The sequence below is a fragment of the Pelmatolapia mariae genome, linkage group LG10_11 (genome assembly GCF_036321145.2).
Source record: "Pelmatolapia mariae isolate MD_Pm_ZW linkage group LG10_11, Pm_UMD_F_2, whole genome shotgun sequence".
NCBI lineage: Eukaryota > Metazoa > Chordata > Actinopteri > Cichliformes > Cichlidae > Pelmatolapia > Pelmatolapia mariae.
Window position 1 is genome coordinate 26,879,484 of NC_086236.1, and position 12,532 is coordinate 26,892,015.

Here is a 12,532-nt window from a genome sequence, read left to right on the forward strand (position 1 = left end):
CTGCTGATAGAAATAACGGTAATTAAAGTGTTTAGGTTCACAAAAACACGAATAAACCACGATAGATTAAATAATATGTGTGTATTCTCATATATTTTTTATTAAAATTATTTTATTCTCTCACTAAAAGATTACTTTGGTTCATTTTAGCACATTCGACACAAAGTCAACCTGTATTTAAAGTGTGTTTGAGGAGTTTATGCTTTTACGTAACACTGTACTTAGTCTACCTACATTGTTTCCACTGGATTATTGTATCAAATAATAATTAAATAACATAACAGAATTTCGCAAGACTATACTAGATCTTATTGATTACTTTACATTTAATTCGGTTTTATTATATTAATGTCTTCTAAATTACTTTTATTTTTGTGTTTATTTTATCATTAATATATTTTTTATTATTGACGTCTATTTTCTTTATTCAATACTCCTGTCTTTATTGTATTATTTTTTATTTATTACAGTTTATCTGTCTCGCCTGTCACTCATCTGTGAAGCACTTTGAAGCACACTAAACTTCAAACAAAGGTACAGTACAAATTAAACTGACTAAATAAGTTTACACCTGAGGCGAAAAAACTGTTCCTTACATGCTGTCTTATCATTTTTCTGTCCTGTTAAAAAAAAAGACCACATTTCCCAGAAACCCCTTAAACACTGCGCCAACTCATATGCGCCAAACTCGCTTCACGCGCTCCACCTATCGGCTCGAGCTCAGACCGCCGGTGGTGAGACCTTAATGCGTGCGCGAGGCGGCAGCGGCAGCATCCTGTCAACAGAGCAGCTCTACTGCAGTACGGAACAGGTGAGATTAATTAACACTTGTTTATTTCTCATAGCCTGTGGCCTTGCTGCTTTTTTCGTCCGTTGTTTGGGGTGAAATTTGTAAACTTCACTGTAAAGGCTCTACTGTTTCTCGGTGTCTAAATTAAAGAATGGGCTACAGAGAGTCGCTCGGGTTTCGCCGAGTTACACCAACGTAGAAGTGGCTGACGGTGACATGCTCATTGCCAGCATAGTCACTGTACACGTCTATGCTCCTTTAACGTAACGACTTAGTCATTGTGAGAGCAGACGCGTTTTTCCTCAAACGATAATAACGGCTGTCATAAAATTATAGCCCGAGCCAAGGACGTGTTGTTTTCACGCTAATTGAGCGTGGCACTGTATGACTGCAGTGATGGCCAACAGTAAGTGGACTAACACTACTAACGCTGCATTTCATGTCCCATTTTCCGTAGCTGCAAATGTCCATCCTGAATTTTTCAGTTTACTGGCTAAGGTTGCACCATCGCGAGTCCAACAGGATTCTGCTTGAGCAGTATTTATGCCTTCTTTATAAACATTAAAATAAAAGGTATTAACGCGGTGATAGTGTTGATGCCTGGTAATGTAACACTTTGTAAGTTTCCTCCTTAAGGAAGAACGGGTCACCTTCTTTAAACTGGTCTGAATATTACGCTTAAAATCTTTTCTTTGATCTGTATTTATTTTGTTGGTGTACAATGTGTCTGATATAAATATCTAAATATCTAGTACTGGAATAAGCTTATCCTCTTGTAAAGTGGAAAGTAACCCCAGGTTGGTCTTAAAACCTCTGCAAAGAGAGGTCAGTCAGGTCCTGGTTTCCTGTTAGACTTTAGTTTTGTTTTTTAGTGTTTGTCTAACACTTCTCCCTGACAGAAACCTGAAAAATGCAGAGATAAAGTTACTAATGTTGCTCAGGCTTTAAGTAAATTTTGATGCTAATGGCAAATTACCTTCAAAACTGCCTCTGTGTGCTGCAAGCTGTTTTTCTACACGTCATCAGCCAGCCAGTTGTTCCCAATTAGAGGAGTTCTGTGTGAAGCTGTCAAACATGTCTTTGTGTTTTCTTGCAGGTACTTGTAAAACGTTTGTTGGTTTTGACTTTAGATCCTTAAATGTTTCATTATGACAAATTATCCTGACTAAGCTTCTGTGTGTAATTTTTCTCTCGCCAGGTAACCTTTAAATGTAGACTTAAAGATGGGTTCCAGAAAACCAGCCGAGTATTTAACATAATCATGCCCGAATGATAAACTTCAGCAAAAGAGAACATTTCAGTAATGAAAAGAGGAAAAATTAAGAACCCAAATACATATTTTAATTGCACGGCTCACTTTGTAGTCCTGTGACAAGTGAACAAATTACGGTTTTCTCTTTTGAGTATGCAAACAGAAAAGCCAGTTCAAACATAAGCACTGCACCAGCTCTGATGAGGTTTGTTTTTAGGCAATATAAGGCTTTGCTTCTCATGGTTAACCATTCAAGAAGGGGAAATACTTCATTGGTCTGTGTTCAGGACACAAAGAAACTCTATTGGATGTCGATCATATGTCAGCAGCACGATGGGCAGTCGGACAGTAGCGCATTCTAAAGTGGATACATCAGGTTGTTAATTTCTGAACATTAACTGATGAAATTGGTTCCTGCCTTTTCTCAATCTGCGATACACACAGATCAGCCACAGCATTAAAACTGCAGGTGAAGTGGGTGTAATCCATCCCTGGGTAAACTCTGGTCCTGGGATTCACCTGGATATTACGCTCACTCATACACCCACTTCAGCATGATAACAGATCAAGCACATGCCCTCCTCGTGGTTAACATTCCCTGTAACAGTCAAAAACTTGGTCAGGAATTAGGCATGAGGGCCATAACAAGGAGTCTGAAGCAGTGACCCTGTCTCCACTATCCACACTTTGCAATCCCATTGATCATCTGTGGGATGTGCTGGAAGAAGTCCAGTCCACAGAAGTGCCACCCGGCAACTCATAGGACACAGAGGATCTGCTGCCAACATCCCAGTGCCAAACACCACAGAGGTCATGTACATATTGTAATGGGTCAGAGCTTGTGTGCTCTCACAATGAGGGCACATATTAGGGCTGGGGGTTTTAATGTTGTCTGATCAGTGCAAGCCAGAAAAAAGACAGAACTAATAGGATTGTCAGTGGTGATTCTTCCTCAGTTGATTTTTTTTTTTAACTTCCCTCACCCTTACAATGCTGTGATTGCAGCCATTCCCCAACTCTCTTTGAATGGTACTCATGGCCATTGATCAGTGGTTGTTGATCAATGGTCATGGGAATTTGCATAATTATGATGAAGCAACTGGCCCCCCCAACCCATTGTTCCTTCAGTGGGCTGGTTTCAGTCATTATGCAAATGTACTGTTTATAAGATTGGGGAAACCTGCAGTCAGCTGAGACTGAAGAAGTCACTTGGATGAGTGACGAAACGTTTCTCCCACTGAAAACGCTACGTCCAGATGAACAGAATCAACTTTTGGAGGTTCCCTCATCCTATGTTCAAGTCATTATCCACACTAATTCCTGTCACTGGTGTGATATTTATAGGCAGGGGTTATGTGGGGATCACCCTTGTCCAAGGGTGGAATGGTTTGTTTTGTTAGAAAATTATATCTAGTGATCTCCTTCAGTGGTTCTGCTCAATGAAAAGAATTTCAAGGTCTCTGGTTAGTGCTGTCCCCAGTGCCCAGGAATAACTCCTGTCAGTGCTAGTATCCTGTAATCATTTAAATTAACTACACTGCTAATGGATAGCAAGAGGAAAGTACCACTGAAGTCCTGATATGCTGTGTGAAATGAGTCTGCACTGGAGTAACCTTTTCCTGATTTAGTAATCAGAATCATAATACTTTATTAATCCCTAGGGTTTTCTGGTTCTGATGATTAAAAACAGTGAAAGGCAGATATTACAGTGATTTTAGTCCGCTATGCTTAATCAGGTAAGCCCTCATCACAGATATTTTGCCAGGTTACTTCATTGGGAATGACATACCACGACAATTAAGGACTGCTGACTCAGTGTAAACCTTAAGACATCAGTAACTCATCTTAATTCATATGTACACTGTCCAAACCTCCAGCTCCCCTAAAAGGTAGCTTGGTGGCTGTCAATAGATACTATAATTTTAATTTCTAAATATATTGCAATGCTGTGAAAAAGATTAAAGTCAAGATTTAGTTTTCCATATTTTGTTCTGTTTCAGAGTCATAAAAAATTCTACTAATTTTTAGATTATCAGATTGACTGCCAAAAAGTTGAAACATTTCAAGGACCACTGATAGAAGCTTTCCAAATTCATTTTGTACCCTTTCCTTCTGCTGTTGAGTTGCAGCGTATTTAGAAAAGCAATGTTGGGTAGAGGTTAAGGGGAATAACTGAATAGTCATCTGGCATTGTTTCAGAAGTCAAGTGTGGGTCATTGGTGAGTATTGCAGGTCCTTGGTGTAGTCTAAACTACATTGTCAATTCAATAGTGAGGAGGGACAATTCTGTAAAAGATGGAACCACTTAGGAAGATTTTCAAAATATGTGAATATCTGCCTCATCTATAACTCTGTGGACACATTGTAGCTTGAGGAAGCGAGAGTCTATGTCCATGTAAAATAGAATGTGTTGTTTTTAAAGCCTGTGCATGTCAATGTTTAGACTGTGGGCTTGTTCATAAAGCGATCACCTTGGCAACACTTTCCTTTGCATACATTTTTGTGTAAAGTCACTGGGAATAAACAAACCAATGTGTTATGTGGCTTTAAATTAAATTGATTATATTAAAAAAGGTTTAAAGATTCAAATGGAAATGAAGCTCAGGGTCTATGTATCAGTTCAAATTAAGTGTTAAATAAGAGCAGATCTGTCTGAGTATAGTTCATAGTTCCAGTTTGACTCAGAACTGCAGGGTGTTGTGTTGTCATACAGCTAAAGTATAGCTTGAATAACTGTTTGTGCTTTAAGGTCCATTTCCCAGAGCGCTCTCTCTTTGTAACGCTTCATTTAAAATTTATTGCTATGCGTTTTGACCCTCTTGTCTATATCAAGAATAGCTCTAAAACTCTAATATGGTGCCAATGCTAATATAAAATGGAAAGCCAATTCTAAGCCTGGTGTGGTCAGTCAGCTCTTTTCTATCCCTGACACACTTGCACACACTCATCTGAGAACAAAATGGTTCTTATTCGTCCTCAAGAGGCAAGGTCTGGCCTGTATGTACAGTTGGAGTGGCATGTCCTTTACTGCAATAGAGGAGAATTTAATTGAGGAGATAAGGAAGAGATTGGATGATTGGAGCAGAAATGAGTACTACAGTGGGATTCAATCAGTTGAATAAACAGAAATGCCTTTGTTTCTGGTAGTACGCGTGCCTTCTGAGAAAGTTGTTATATTCTGGGATATTTTAACTTTTCCTTTGTAGAGGCACAGTTGGATTCCAGCCTTCACATTATTCCCAGGAGCAACTTTCTTTGCTTTTTTTTTTTTTTTTTTTTTTTTTTTTTTCTCCTTAAGCTAATGTTCCATCTATCAAAACGCTAGTGGCTAAAAGCCATTGCACTACGTCTGTCTGAGAGCATTCAGTAAAGAAGGTAACTCTGAGAATATTTTTCTTTTTGGCTGTTTTTAGTTGATTACTGTCCAGGAAACTGATTGCATTCTTGACAAGCATCGCAGTCTAACTGAGTGGCTCCAAGGAATGCTTCTGTTTTTGTAAATGGGTCATTTGGACCAGATCTGAGGTGAAGCGCAGATATGGTCTTTACACAAATATCAGGCTTTTTTGCCTGCCCTGCCTCCTGACAACAACAGCTGTGCTTTTCAAAAGTGTAATATCCAACTTCAGAATGGACAGATAACATAAGCTACTGAGCTATTTTGAGGAGAGGACAGGACAGGCCAGTTCACATGTGTGACGTTTATGCATACACAGGGAGTGTCATTATGATGTTTGCTTGGTATTTGAAAGATGTCTGAACCATTGTAATAGCTTTTAGTCTCTATACAAATTAAAATGGTCACACCCGCTGTTCACATTAAATAGCTCTCATGCCACAAGTCTGTGTACTGTTGCAAAATCAAAAGGCGCAGAGAGGAAGCCTCCTCTTGGGTTGGACAGAATTTCTAGTCAGTGGTACTAATACTACAGTGTTCCATTGTGGAAAGCTACTGAGGTCTGTTTTTTATTCTCTCACAGTCATCTTGGATGCTATGCTAGTGTTTCTATGGAATCCGCCCACTCATTGTACATGTAGCCAGCCAGGACAGACTGAAAAGTAGCTGAAGTTTTTTGCAACGTGGCTTTGACTGGCTGTTTATCAGAAAAGAACTTTGACACCATCAGAGCAGGAAGTTAGCCCCTCGAGGGAGCCTTGCTCTGAGAAAGATGAAACAGAGGATGGACCAGATGAAATATGCATGAAGACTGTATCTAGCTCAGCTCATGCTCCTGTATCACCGACGAATCGAGGACAGAGCAGGTTTTTGGGAAATAATGGATGACTGTAACTGCTGTGATGTGGCACAGTGAAGTATCTCAGTTATTCACTGTGTATAGTGATTGTTCTGATATTGATACACTAGTTTTTGAAGGGATAACTTTATAAACCTATATTTCCTTAGAGGAAACATTAAGAATAGAATTAATTTATGAACATGTATGTTCAGAGGGTGGCTAACTTAAGTTGCAGCATTAAGGGAATTTACCCTGATTGTTGACAACGTAATATGGAAGTGTGACATCCTAAAACTGAGACCGAGTTCTTGCTTTGCAATACAGCATCTCTTCATTTCACAGCCTACTCTTGAGTTCTTGCTAATAGTGCTGTGTTACCAACAGAGTGATTGCCTAACGTCTGGAGCTAATTTATGGGATATTAATTGTACTTTTTTAAAACTATGGTATGTAATGAAATATTGTTTAAGTGTGTTTCTAGGTTGAGAATCTGTGATTAGGAAATTCTTTTGCAGCATACGTAATCCGAGCAAACATTTCCATGTTTAAAAACTGTCGACTAACAATTTTTAGTGACACTTAGTATTGAAAAGTTGTTCCAAAATTAAAGTTGTGCCAACATCAGAGATGCAACCTTAAGGTCTTCTGGATGTATCACTTCTACATTACCTAGATATCGTTGGTCAAACATTCATCCAGAATTATGGCAGAAGTTTTTGTTGATTTCCCTCAGCAAGTTGTGCCTCAACTGCGCTCCTGAGCTCTTGCCCTAAAAACCATACCAGACATCTTAAGTTAATCATAGAACAAATAAGATAGAATATATATGTAGGTAAAAGTGTTTGTATTGAAAAAAAAAAAAAAAAAACAGGCTCTGTAATACTAGCGTGCTTATGTACAAAAAACCTTGTGTGCTGCCTGCTTACAAGTGTTTATTGATAGAATTAGCTGTCAAGCAAATGTGCTTGGGTTAAGAAAAACACAAATATGTACATTTAATTTCTTCATGCATTAATATCACCGTTGTTTGTTGCTTTGTAAAAGATGGTCTCACTGGACCAGTGTTGGATGTTGAAATAAACATTTATCCATCAGTAACACAGTTTTTACCGTTATCATGACCAATTTTCACTGAGGAGATAATGACTCTATGTTTGCTGGGATGATAAGTTAGTTAAGCATGTGCTTGATGTTTATGCTAAAAGGTTCGGTGGAGCTATGAAGAGAGTTAAATGGAAATCCATCAGATTAATGGAGTTTACTTCTCCCCCCTCCACCCCTTAAAATAACATGGTATGTACCAAACCATGGTTCAGCTAGCTGAGCTGAATAGATTTGGAAAGTCAACAGTTTTCTAATGATTGCTTTGATGACTGTTGTAATTTTCTAATTAGCTGTTCTGATACCAGAACTATTATGCAGTTGTATTTATTTATTTATGAAATGGGAATAAGCTTTATTTTTATTTTTATAGTCTTTTTTTTTTTGTCTTTGCTCTGCATGTTTACTGTCTCATGTTGTATCATATACATTTAAAGACATGTCATTTTACTGTGGACTCTGATTATGAGAGAGATGACAATAAACACCATGTACTTGAAAAGTTAGTAAGTATACAAGTGAAGAACAAATATTGGAGCTTATCCTAATTTAAATACAGTGGCATATTTTCAGTGTATGAATACTGTATCAGACATAAACATTGGGAACTGGGCTTCTCAATATGAGCATATATTCAAAAAGTGATTAGTTTGGGAGGCCATGTTGTAAACGGACCAGGCGAGCATCATATTGATCTGGGTCCACATCAAAGGAAATTGTCAACACAGCACTTTCCTGACTAGCTCTACTTTCTTCCCATTTTGTACTGAACTAAAAAAGTGATGATTCAACATCAGCTATAATCTTTAGTCTATTTTATATCCAGATGCGGAGAACTAGTTTTTCTGGGTTTTAGTTGAGCATCGGTGCGGTATAATACTGTAAGGGTAGTGGAGTTTCTTGTTGTATATGAAACTATTCCAAGCTGTAGGTTAAGTCTCCTACATTCACTCCAGTATGGTTTTAGCTTTTACTCTTTTATATTTGTACAGCTGTGCTAATTTTAGTGTTTTTTACATCATAACTTTGCTACATTCAGTTCTTACTAGTCGCTCACAGTACAAAAATGTCACATTTACTGTAGTATGTTGTGTAAAACTTTGCCGGAAACCCTCTAATACAGCTTTTTGCATCCTAGTTTCACATCTCTTTCCTCTAAAGGGGGAACACAGGGGGAGAACAAAGACTATCTCACAGCGTGGGATGCGAGCTAATCCCACTCGCTTCCTGTTTCACTTTAGCCCATATAATGACTTTGCACACGTCACTTTGCAACATCCAGGTGCCACACAGCTGCTTTGGATATGCTAGGGTGGTCAGACAAAATGAATCAATTTTGAGGTGTGAGGTGAAAATTTCCTGGATGTGTATTGTCAACTCCACTAGCAACTTTGTATTACTTTCTATATCTTAAAGTAAAATAGCTTTTAATTTGGGAGTGTTGTATGCTTTAAAAAAAAAGAAAAGCTATCTGTTTATTAGCTGTAATGCAGATAGCAATTTCTTCAGCTGCTTTTATGGTAATGAGATATCACTAGTATCAGCAGCAGCAGCAGTGACACACAGATAATCTCTGCTTTCATTTGTAAGAAGCTTGGTTACAGTGCTCTTTCTCCACTATGATTAGCATCCAAGTAGCTTCCAGTGATAGACGTCATCATTTCTATATTAGGTTTCACCCGTTGCTACATCAGTAGTGACTAGCAACTGCTAATATAATCCATGAATCTTGGCGCTGGTGTGGTTTGGATCAGATTCTCAGATACAGTATTACCAAGAAGGTTAAACACAAAGGCTTTATCAAATGACAGTCTAATGTTATTTCCCCCAATAAAATAAAAAAACCAGACTGCCTGCCCCTCAACAGTATAGTATTATATACATAATGAAATCACACCTCATTCTTCTTAGAAATGTCTATTTCAGAGATTTGACAACACTGACATTTGTAACTTTTTCATTGTGTTAAGCTACTTTGTTATTTTCTAAGCTAGCTTCCACTTCTTGAAACTGGGATCTAGCCATAGTCAAGTTTGTTTGGACTGTTACTAATATTCCTTTTTCATGTAGTCTAAGTTAATTTTATGTTTAATTTGTAATCCTGTAATTCTCCGACTAGTTGCCTTAGGCTAATTTTGTGAGCAGTTTCAATTTTCAAATGCCCAGTGATGATGGAAAATGCTGTATTTTTAGACATGCTCGACTGAATCATTGAACATCTTGTATTTGTTTTTATATCCTATGTGACAGTGTTGTGTCTGCGTGGAGATTCTGACTCAGTGCTTTTTCCTCTACACAGAAGGAGGAAAAAGGAAGAGGAGGACAAGCATTTGGTGTTTACTCTATTGTGTGCCTGCATTTGGTTTTATTAGAGAAGTGTGGTATTCAGAGGTCTGTCTGCCTGGCCTCTTGTATTATATGATGACAGGAATCCCCTGACAGACGTGTCACCCACTGAGCAACCAGCCACATGGTTTTATGTACCATCATTATTTATTAATGTTTGACATGTTTCATACTCCAGGGGTCTGCAACTTCCTGCTTGCATATTTAACCTTTCTAATGTTTGGTTTTAATTTTATGCAGATGGCAAGGAAGCTTATTTTGGTCAGAAATTCATAGGAATGTCCTGATGTGCAAGGCAGCTGTTGTATGGCTGAAAAAATGGTTATCATAATTAGTCATAGGCCTCCTTATTTTCACCTTCTTGTTTACTCCAAGTAAGCAGCACCGTCTTGGAAAATATTCTCAGTTGTAGATAAAAAGGAGGAGCTGATGACAAGGTATGTATGGGAAGAAGAAAAAGACAGTAAACAATCTTCCCACTTTACCACTGCAGGAACTTTCCCCTGGGAGCATGAAAGCTTTGTTTCCACTGTGGAAACTAATGTTTAAATTAAGTCCTGGGTATTTTTCTACTTCTAAAAAGACTTCTAAAAAGTCCCTGCTTGGAGGCTAGGGCTTTCAAAAGTCCAGGATATTTAGTGGAGGGGCCAGATCCTTGTCATTGCTTGAAACACTAGAAAAGTTTCTTGTAGTTTGCATGAAACACCAAGTTGTCTACGAACATTTGTTATCTACTCTCTGAGCTGTAGGGAAACTTAAAGAAGGGCAATGCAAACTGGAAATGGAGAACATTTGCCTTTAAAGTAAAAGCAATCGATCTTAGCAACTAAATTAAACTTGTCTACGACTTGCTGAATTTGGAATACATTGGGCTGCCTAATAACGTCTGTCCTTTGGGGATTCATTTTATTATAAAGTATTCTGCATTCCTGTGTAATTTGGAATAAAGAGAGATTGATTCATGACTCAGTGTATCGCAATGCTCAGTGCTACAGCAATCCATTAAGAATAGATGTTGATAGAAAACATGGTTACCATTTCCAATTAGAACCTTTACAGTCATCTGACAAATATTGAAGAAAAGATGTTAACTCTGTTTGCAGCATCAAAATATAGGATTTAAAAAGACCGTATGGTCATGGTTTAATTAGTTAGGTCCAATAATGACACAGGTCACCACTAATGGTGAGTAATCATGGGAATAAAGTGTTGTGACACTAGAAGGCTGTAATTTATGATGTAGTGAGTGACAATGGTAGTAGCAGAATCCATGTTGTTGAAAGCATGTTTTTGTCAGATGTATATCAATCACACTTGGAATCTGAGTGTGAAACTGCGTGCCTTTAAAAAAAAAAATAAAAATGTTGAGCATCTAACTCAACTGTTACTAAACTCTCTGAATCCCCCTTTTTAAAAGGCAGGTTTTGTGGTGGCATAAGGGTGTGGTCAGACCAAGTTCCTCAGTTTACCACTTGCCACAAACTGGAGCCTGTTCCAGCCCAGCCCAGAGTGCCGTACACTCTGCCCACACGCTCCACGGCCTTGGCATGCTGTACATTGTGGGATCCAAATTACATCAGTATGGGAAAGCATAAAATGCTGACCCCTCCACAAATCAGCCGCCCTCATATTTTGGTGTGTTTCTGAGACAAAGATTGGCTTTGTCAGTGTCAGTGGCCATTATGTATGTGTATAAAGCCTACAGATAACTTAGAAATAAACTGTGCACAACAGTGTCATAAATCTATTTCCAGTAGCATGTTTAATAATAATAATAATAATAAAAAGACTACTGATGTTCTCTTTCACAACATACAGTTTCAGGTTAAATAAATCTGAATGTTGTACATTTTCCAGCCTATCCCCCATTTTTCCTTTCATGCTGTCTGGAAAAACTGAGAGGAGAAAAACTTGCCCATGGCTGAGACAGTTCCTTTCTTTGCTTTTGTATGAGAGTGAAAGAGGCAACAGCACACATAGCACAGCAGTTGGCAACTTGCAGTACTTCCTCATCCTGACTGCTGTATGGAGGTGAAAGCCGTTGCTCCTGGCCCTGCATTTTCCCCCGCAGCCTCTTTAGAGCTCAACAACAGAGAAATATTTTGTTAATTTTTGCTGCAAGGTATTCAGGCAATAGGTAGACTATAGGACGGCGCCCGGCACCAAAAACGTAAGTGAACTGCCTTGTCTTTTGTTTTGTCACCAATCTGCCATTACTGTTTCATTACTCGCTTCTTTTAGAGCTTCCTATGCTAATACTTTGAATTTAATATAAGATTGGTGACTATAGAATAGTTTAAACCCAGTAAATTCACCAGGTTTTTCACTTTCTAACTTCACTGTTAACTACTACGGTGCATTTCTGAAATAGAATTGTAGGGCAGGCTAAATTTGCGATCTATGATCTGTTGGAAGGGAAGTTTTAAAAACAGTGGCTAACAGAGGATGCCATATGTTATCGTTATTGTATATTATATTAAGATTTATTTAGCTCAAGCCTTTTTGCTAACCACAGAGCCAGACAGGAAAGAAGTCAAGAGGATGTGACGATTCAGAGTGACATTTAACCTAGTAACTTATTTTTTGTTTCTTATGTGTCCATTGCGGTTTGAAGCATTATATTTGATCATTTCTTGAATCATTCATGCTGCTGCTTCTGCTGGTCTGTGAAGCAAACTTGTCAGTGCCCATAGTCTGGAGGTAAAGACATACGTTAGCTTAACTCAGCAAAAAGAACTTTGTATCAGTGGCATCCAGTCACACCTGACTTTACTCTGTGCAACAGAGTCTTATCACAAGAAGGCA

At 38.3% G+C, this 12,532-nt stretch overlaps 1 protein-coding gene across 2 annotated transcripts in view; it reads left to right on the forward strand.

Annotated features, from left to right (window-relative positions):
- Nucleotides 1-731: 731 nt before the first annotated feature.
- Nucleotides 732-12,532, forward strand: part of specc1 (sperm antigen with calponin homology and coiled-coil domains 1) — a 77,752-nt gene continuing 65,951 nt past the window's right edge. Inside the window, exon 1 of one of the 2 annotated variants that reach the window (XM_063485434.1) lies at nucleotides 732-811. The gene's annotated coding sequence lies outside the window, so the exon portion shown is untranslated. Of the gene's footprint in view, nucleotides 812-11,777; nucleotides 11,898-12,532 lie in introns of those variants that run through there. The other variant, XM_063485435.1, reaches the window with a different exon arrangement.